Source organism: Lagenorhynchus albirostris, chromosome 5 (assembly GCF_949774975.1).
Source record: "Lagenorhynchus albirostris chromosome 5, mLagAlb1.1, whole genome shotgun sequence".
Lineage (NCBI taxonomy): Eukaryota > Metazoa > Chordata > Mammalia > Artiodactyla > Delphinidae > Lagenorhynchus > Lagenorhynchus albirostris.
This window is the reverse complement of record NC_083099.1, coordinates 53,524,759-53,531,482: the sequence shown is the minus strand read 5'-3', so window position 1 is coordinate 53,531,482 and position 6,724 is coordinate 53,524,759.

Here is a 6,724-nt window from a genome sequence, read left to right as displayed (position 1 = left end):
AATGCCAACTCTCTGTCTCCCCCTTAGAAGTAACCACAGTTCCAGCTTCTATGGTAATCACTTCTTTGTTTTATTTGATAATTTTCACACCAAAGATTGAACTCTTAAACAGTAGAATTTAGTTTTGCTTGTTTATGAAGAGAGCATATTTTTGGCTAGAAATGATTTAGCATTTGCAGAAGCCCAGGTCATCACCATTCAGTACTGATTAAGCACAGCCAACATGCTCCACTGACAACATGAGAGGCAGTGTCTTCCCCCCAAACAGCTTAGCTGTGTCTTCGTTAACAAGAAGTTAATTGATTTTCAAGCAATATTTTCTACCATTTAAACTCTTTTCCTCTTGATTCCTTCTTTTTAATCTCCCTTCTTCTTTAAAAATGTCACTGGGGCTTCCCTGGTGGCACAGTGGTTGAGAGTCCGCCTGCCGATGCAGGGGACACGGGTTCGTGCCCTGGTCCGGGAGGATCTCACTTGCCGCGGAGTGGCTAGGCCCGTGAGCCATGGCCGCTGAGCCTGCACGTCCGGAGCCTGTGCTCTGCAACGGGAGAGGCCGCAACAGTGAGAGGCCTGCGTACCGCCAAAAAAAAAAAAAAATGTCACTGGATGTAAAGGTTAAACATAGTTTCATAATAATGCTTTTTTTTTAAAGTCATGAGCTATTTCTATATTCATGGCTGTAGACTGTTCCAACCTTGACTTTGATTAAGCTAATCAATTGCTATTTCCCTACACAGCAGTGGGACTGCCAGAAGCTGGGAGGTATTGATTAGTTCAATCTTGCTGATGTCTGTAGACTGTTGAGCTGTTTGAAAGAAAGTTGTGGCTTGGACAACTCTCAGTACCATTCTGCCATCTCCTGTGTAGGCTAGTCTATTGATCTCGTAAAACTTATAGATGTACTTCAAATTGTTTTACTTGTACAAACCAATCTAAGAAGAGTTTAGTCCTTTAAAAAGCAGCTGCTGGGCATAGAGAGGCTAAGAGTTCAATACCTCAGAGTATTTGGGGTTAGTAGATAAAAATAAAGTTAGTTTTCTTCAGATCAAAAAAGACTAAAGGGACAAAGAGTCCAACACATTAATAAATGAGACATGACCATTTCCCCTGATCCCAGATATTAAAGTTGCTTTTCCAAAGTAAGAGTTTTATTCTTCAAGAGAGACAAGGTCATGTGGGAAAGAAAAAGATCAGAAAATGAAAGGTGATGTTACATCAGAGTAGTAATAATTAATAAGTCTTGCTGGAAACACTATGAGAAATGTTGAGAAAGTAAAAAACATAATTTTAAATGACTATTATAATCTAGAATGTTGTTTTAAAGAGAAAAAATACTTTCGAAGACAAATTTGCATGTGTTCAATCAGATATAGCTCAGTTGAAATTAGATTAAATACCAGATGTACACTAACTGATTTCAGGGCATGTGGGATTAATCTTTTTTAGTTCATCATGTGAAAAAAGATAGGTCACCCTACGGCCAATGTCTGTTCCTTATTTTGGGAACATTATATAACAACATGTTAAAAGACTTTGTGGTATGGGAAATTTAAAATATATATAAAACTAAGATAATAATGACTCCGTGTTTCCATCACCCAGCTTCAATAATGATCAACTCAGGATTAATTGTTTTCAACCTGGACACCACATAATTTCTTTAGTAAATAATATTTTAACACTCATCTCCAAAGACATGGATGTTTATTGCCATTTTCATAGTTACCATTGATGTTTTATGTTCGTAAAATCCTTTCTCTCAAATAATTACTCTACTTTCTCTTCTCTCTCATAATAGTTCTCAAACATTAGTGTGGGTGAGAATCATCAGGAAAGCATCTAGGATAGAGATCAAGAATGTGTAGTTTAAACACACATTCTGGAAATTTTGATACTGTTGATCTGTGGGACACACTTTGAGAAACATGACTTTGGAAATTCATACTAGAGTTTCAAAGTAATTCAGTGAGGTTAAAAGTAAAGTATTTCATGTGAAGTCCACTTTTAAAGTTGTTTTCTCTGTGTTCATCGTAAATATTAATATTTACAACTCATCAATGTTCTATTTGCCATTTCCTCTTGTGATAATTTTACATTTGTTCTCTGTTTAAATGACTTTCAAGTTTCATGTAAATGAGATCTATATGCTATACTCCTAAATAAATTGAGGATTTATCCCTTCGTTTAGGAGGTATTAGTTTTAGAAAGCAGTCGTTTCTGATCCTGTCTACAATATTTGCTATGGGGATTATTAAATATTTAACTTTATACATTGCATAGCTGAAGCTTTATAAATTGCATAGCTGAAGCACTCTTCAGGAAACATGAAATAAATTTGGGTTTCTATTAGAAAAAATAAATAGTAGTTCAATACAAAAAGGCATTTCTCTTATTGGTTAAAGCAAAATTAGAAAATCATTCTTCTGGTAGAGAAATGCTTGGGATGATCTACTTTGTCTTTCTGTCTCGGCCCATGAAGAGAGAGGCAGACAAATAAAAGATAAATGGGGAGACTTAAAAGCCAAGCTAAAAACCTTTGGCCAAAGTTCTGGGAGTAGAAGGATCATTGTGAAGAAAAGCTAATGGTTGCTCTTTTATAAGTTGTAAGTAAGCAGGGGTTCTCACTAGAAAGAGAAACAAAAGCTTTCCCTGTTCAAGAAAGTTAAATAGACTTTGCAAAACATTCTCAGCAAGCATCATTGTAAAGCATTTGGATCTCTATTGGCCAAAAAGGGAAGTCTGACAAGGAGAGATATGTGGTCACCAAAAATTACAAAAGGAAAATGAAAATCATCCTGCTTTTAAGATGAAAGTAAGTGTAGAATTTGCAAGAAGATGCAAAGACCATCTCACACCAGAGCCTGTGGCTGCTTAATGTCATTCTTATACAGTTACAAGTATGTTTGAGGTCCTCCTTGGTCCCCAGTTGTACAAGTCAGCTGGAAATTATTAGTGGATGTAAAAAGCAGATGTGGCACTGAAGGTTGAAGGAAAGCAGTGCAAATGGAACTTATAATTTCCATGGAAGAGAATATTATAGGTAGAGGAATGCAGGGAACTATATTCAAATTCTATGGTGTCAAGTAGATGTACCAGGTATGTGCTAGTAGGCAGTATAGGATTAAAAATTCTCTAATGATCAATGGATACGTTCCACTAGGTCATCAGTTTGATTTCTGAGTTGCGGATGTGTTAATGGAGCCTGAGAGCTCCTTAAATAGTACTGTCAAAAGCTGGAAGACATTTGGAACAAACATACCCTTTTTTTAGAATATATCTGCTTAAGTATTTGGTTGTAAAGTGTCATAATATGTGCAACATACAGCCAAATACTTAAGTCAAAAGAGAGAGGCATAAACAACTCTTGCAAAATGTTAACGACTGGTGAATCTCAGTGAAAGGTACCATTCTTTAAATGCTTCTGGGGCTTCGAGAATTTTGAAAATGAAAGTTGGAGAGTAAAAGAAATAATACAAGCATGTTTATAAATATAAAGGTAAATACCACATAAAACTAGTCAAAAGAGTTGAAATTGATTGTCTCTGGAGAGAAAAACCTGATAATAGTGGCTGTCTGCTGTTTTTCATTATATGACTCAGTACTATTTGTGTCTTTAAACACTATGAGTGCAACACTTTGACTAAAAACTAAACACTGGCTTTATATGAAAAAAGTCAAATAGGCAGACTAAGAGATCAGATTGCCAGATGCTTCACGGAATCAGAAAACCCATTGATAAATATGCTGGAGCAGTTTTATCTACGTGTATAAGGAAAATAAAGTATACCATCTCAATTCATTGAGAATCACTCCAGAAGAGGGTGATAGCCATATGCGGGACAAGTCAAAGATGAAATACAGGGAGTCTGCGTGTCAGGAGAGAGGACAGCATTCCCTATGGCCAATCAGTTCAGTCTTTCTTAAGAGATAATACAAGATAATTTATTCATGAAGGATTACCCGAGCTAGGCTATTTCCCAAGTCAAATGAAATCATTACATGCTTTTACTGACATAGGTGACATAGGTCATCGTCTATACCTCAGCTTCATGGGCACATTGTAGGCGCCCTAGAAAATCAATTTACTAACTACTGGTTCTTGCTCAAGAGGTCAGAGATCATTTGTGGGTAGAGGAACGCAGAGAGCTACCTCACATTTTATGATTGTAACGGAGAAAGAGCTCACCATTCTGGTTGTTTATGTTTTTATTTTGTTGTTACCTCTTGAACAAAAATACCAGGTGCCCTAAGAAGAGGGGGAATCCTGATGATATACTTATCTGTGTTCCAAAAGTTGTATCAATGTGCTTTGAAATGGCCTCAGCCTTGATCTCTAAAAGGAAGTATCAGTCATAGGTGATGGCCAGGGGGGACACTGCACCATTGAGCAGCTTGGCTGGTGGGTGAGTGATAGGACTAAGTAGTTGATAGGCTCCCAACATATGAATCAATGGGGACAATCATCAATTTCGACAAGAGATTTAGGCTGACATGACCAAGGTTTAGACCCTGATGCTGCTGGATAGTTCTGAATCTTGGTGCCAGTGAATCTGGGCTGCCAGTCCCCTGTCTCTGCTCTGTTACTCCATTCTTGTTCCTGGCTGAGGTGCCAGAACTGCAGAGCTTTGTGGACTTCGGATCTTGCCTCCTGTCAAAGCTGGTAAATGACCTTAGTGGCTGTCTCCTTAGAGACTGTCAGAAGCTGCAGCTCAGTGCTGAGCTGCCGTGGAGGCCATGCAATCCTAACAACTTGGCTTAAAGATGGAGGAGAGATCCTGACCCACATCAGTCTTTGTGCAAATGAGAAATAAACCTTTATTATGTTAGATCATGACTAAAAATTTGGTATCTTTATTGTGGCAGCTAAAGACGATTATCCCCATTAGATGCAATATGACTTGGAGAAAGAAGTGGAAGATCTCCAGTTCCACAGTGAATCACTACAAGGCATCAAAGACTTCAGAGTTGCTGCGGAGATAAGGGTGCTCTACAGTGAGAGAGTAGATTCCACATCTGTGATTAGGTCGTGGTTCCTGGCTGGCAGAATTGCGTAGGAGACTTCAGCAACTGCCACAAGTCAGGCTCTGCAGCACAGTTGCTGCTTGGGGAGAGAAAAATCAGTCACTTAGAGAGAGAGGCTCATGAAAGATATTACTCCAGGGTATTCTGGTTGTGTGGGTCCCAGACATCTTCCTGGAGATGGGATATCAAATACCTGCCTGATCTCCAGTCCTGGATGAGAAGGGGACTATGACAGTCATTGGGCATTTGGTCTCAGATCCATTGCCAGCCTTCTCCTGATCTGTATCACAAGGGATTAACCCTGCTGGTTTTCATTTGGTTTGGCCAATGGAGGGAATTGGCAGAAAATTGGAAGGCAAAATCAAGAAGCCAGAGTTCTATTCTCCCTCTTGTACTCTGACTTGGGAGATGTTTAACGTAACGGTTGTGTCTTTTCTTGTGGTACCAGCTTACCGTTCAGTTTATCCCCTGGTGGTATTTGTTCATATCAGGCATCCCTGAGTCCAGGGTTCTAGTAATTTCATATTCTTTTTTAAATCCCTGCAGCCTGAGGGGTGATAGTAGCTTTCTGCTGTTGCTAATGTTAAGGGTTCTCTCATCACCCATTTTGGTTGTGCATCTTTTCCAACACATTTGTAAGTAGTTCCCTCTGTTTAAGGTCCCTTTGAACTACATGTCAGGAGCTCTGTTTTGCTAATTGGACCAGGCTGACTCGGACTGTAGACCTTACTGAGGTCCCAGGACCCAGAGTTGGATAAGGCACCAGAATGGAACTCTAGATATAGGGGGAAAGACAGAGGGTGATGCCATTGGATGTGTGGGGAGATTTGGAAAAGTGTCCTGGAAGAATGGGACACTGAGGGAGAAAGATGTCTTTTATGGGATACCCACATTTGAGCTGTTAGGTAAGGAGTGTGCATTTTCTGTACCCTGTTAGCCGTGTACTTGGGAAATCCTCAGAGTACCTAACTTTTCTCTTACTCACTCATTAAAAGGATCTGAATCTGAGTTTCTCTCCTAGTGAACAATCAGACTCCTGGTGTCCAGGGCAAAAACTAGACCTCAGTAATATAGAAAGTTGTCTCTGGAACATCTAAGTTGGTTTTCTTAGGTCGACTCTCTCTTCCATCCAGTTGGTTTGCCTTTTGCAGATGGTAAGGCCCTTATGCAGACTCTGACCCTCGTCTTAGGAAAGGGGTAGAACTATGCCAATGCTTGAAAAACTTGGACTTAGGTTCACAAATGTAATTATTGAAGTGAAAAATAGAGACTTTAATTAAGTGCCTGTGTGTGTTTGTAAAGAATGAATGATGTCATAATATCCTTTAAAAACCTCAAATATAGGTTCCCAGATTTTCTACTTATACGTTCACCATTCACACTGAAATGTGAGAGCAAAGAAAAGAAAAGAGATGAACTTAAATGCCATGAACTTAAATTTGTTCTAAGCTTTTGGAGAGAAGATACAAATTGCTAAGGAGGAACTTTAAAGACAAACTGAAAAACACTCTATTTCATTGTAGCATGCTTCATTTCATGGGTTTTTAAACTTAACCACAGCGATATGTACTTGTGGTGGCAGAGACGTTCCACAATTGTTTGCACAATTCCACTCAGGCAAACTGGGTCAGGCAAGGAGGCATGACTGAAATGACAAATCATCCGAGTTCTCTTTCAATTCTTCCTCCTCTCTAGCTAGTCA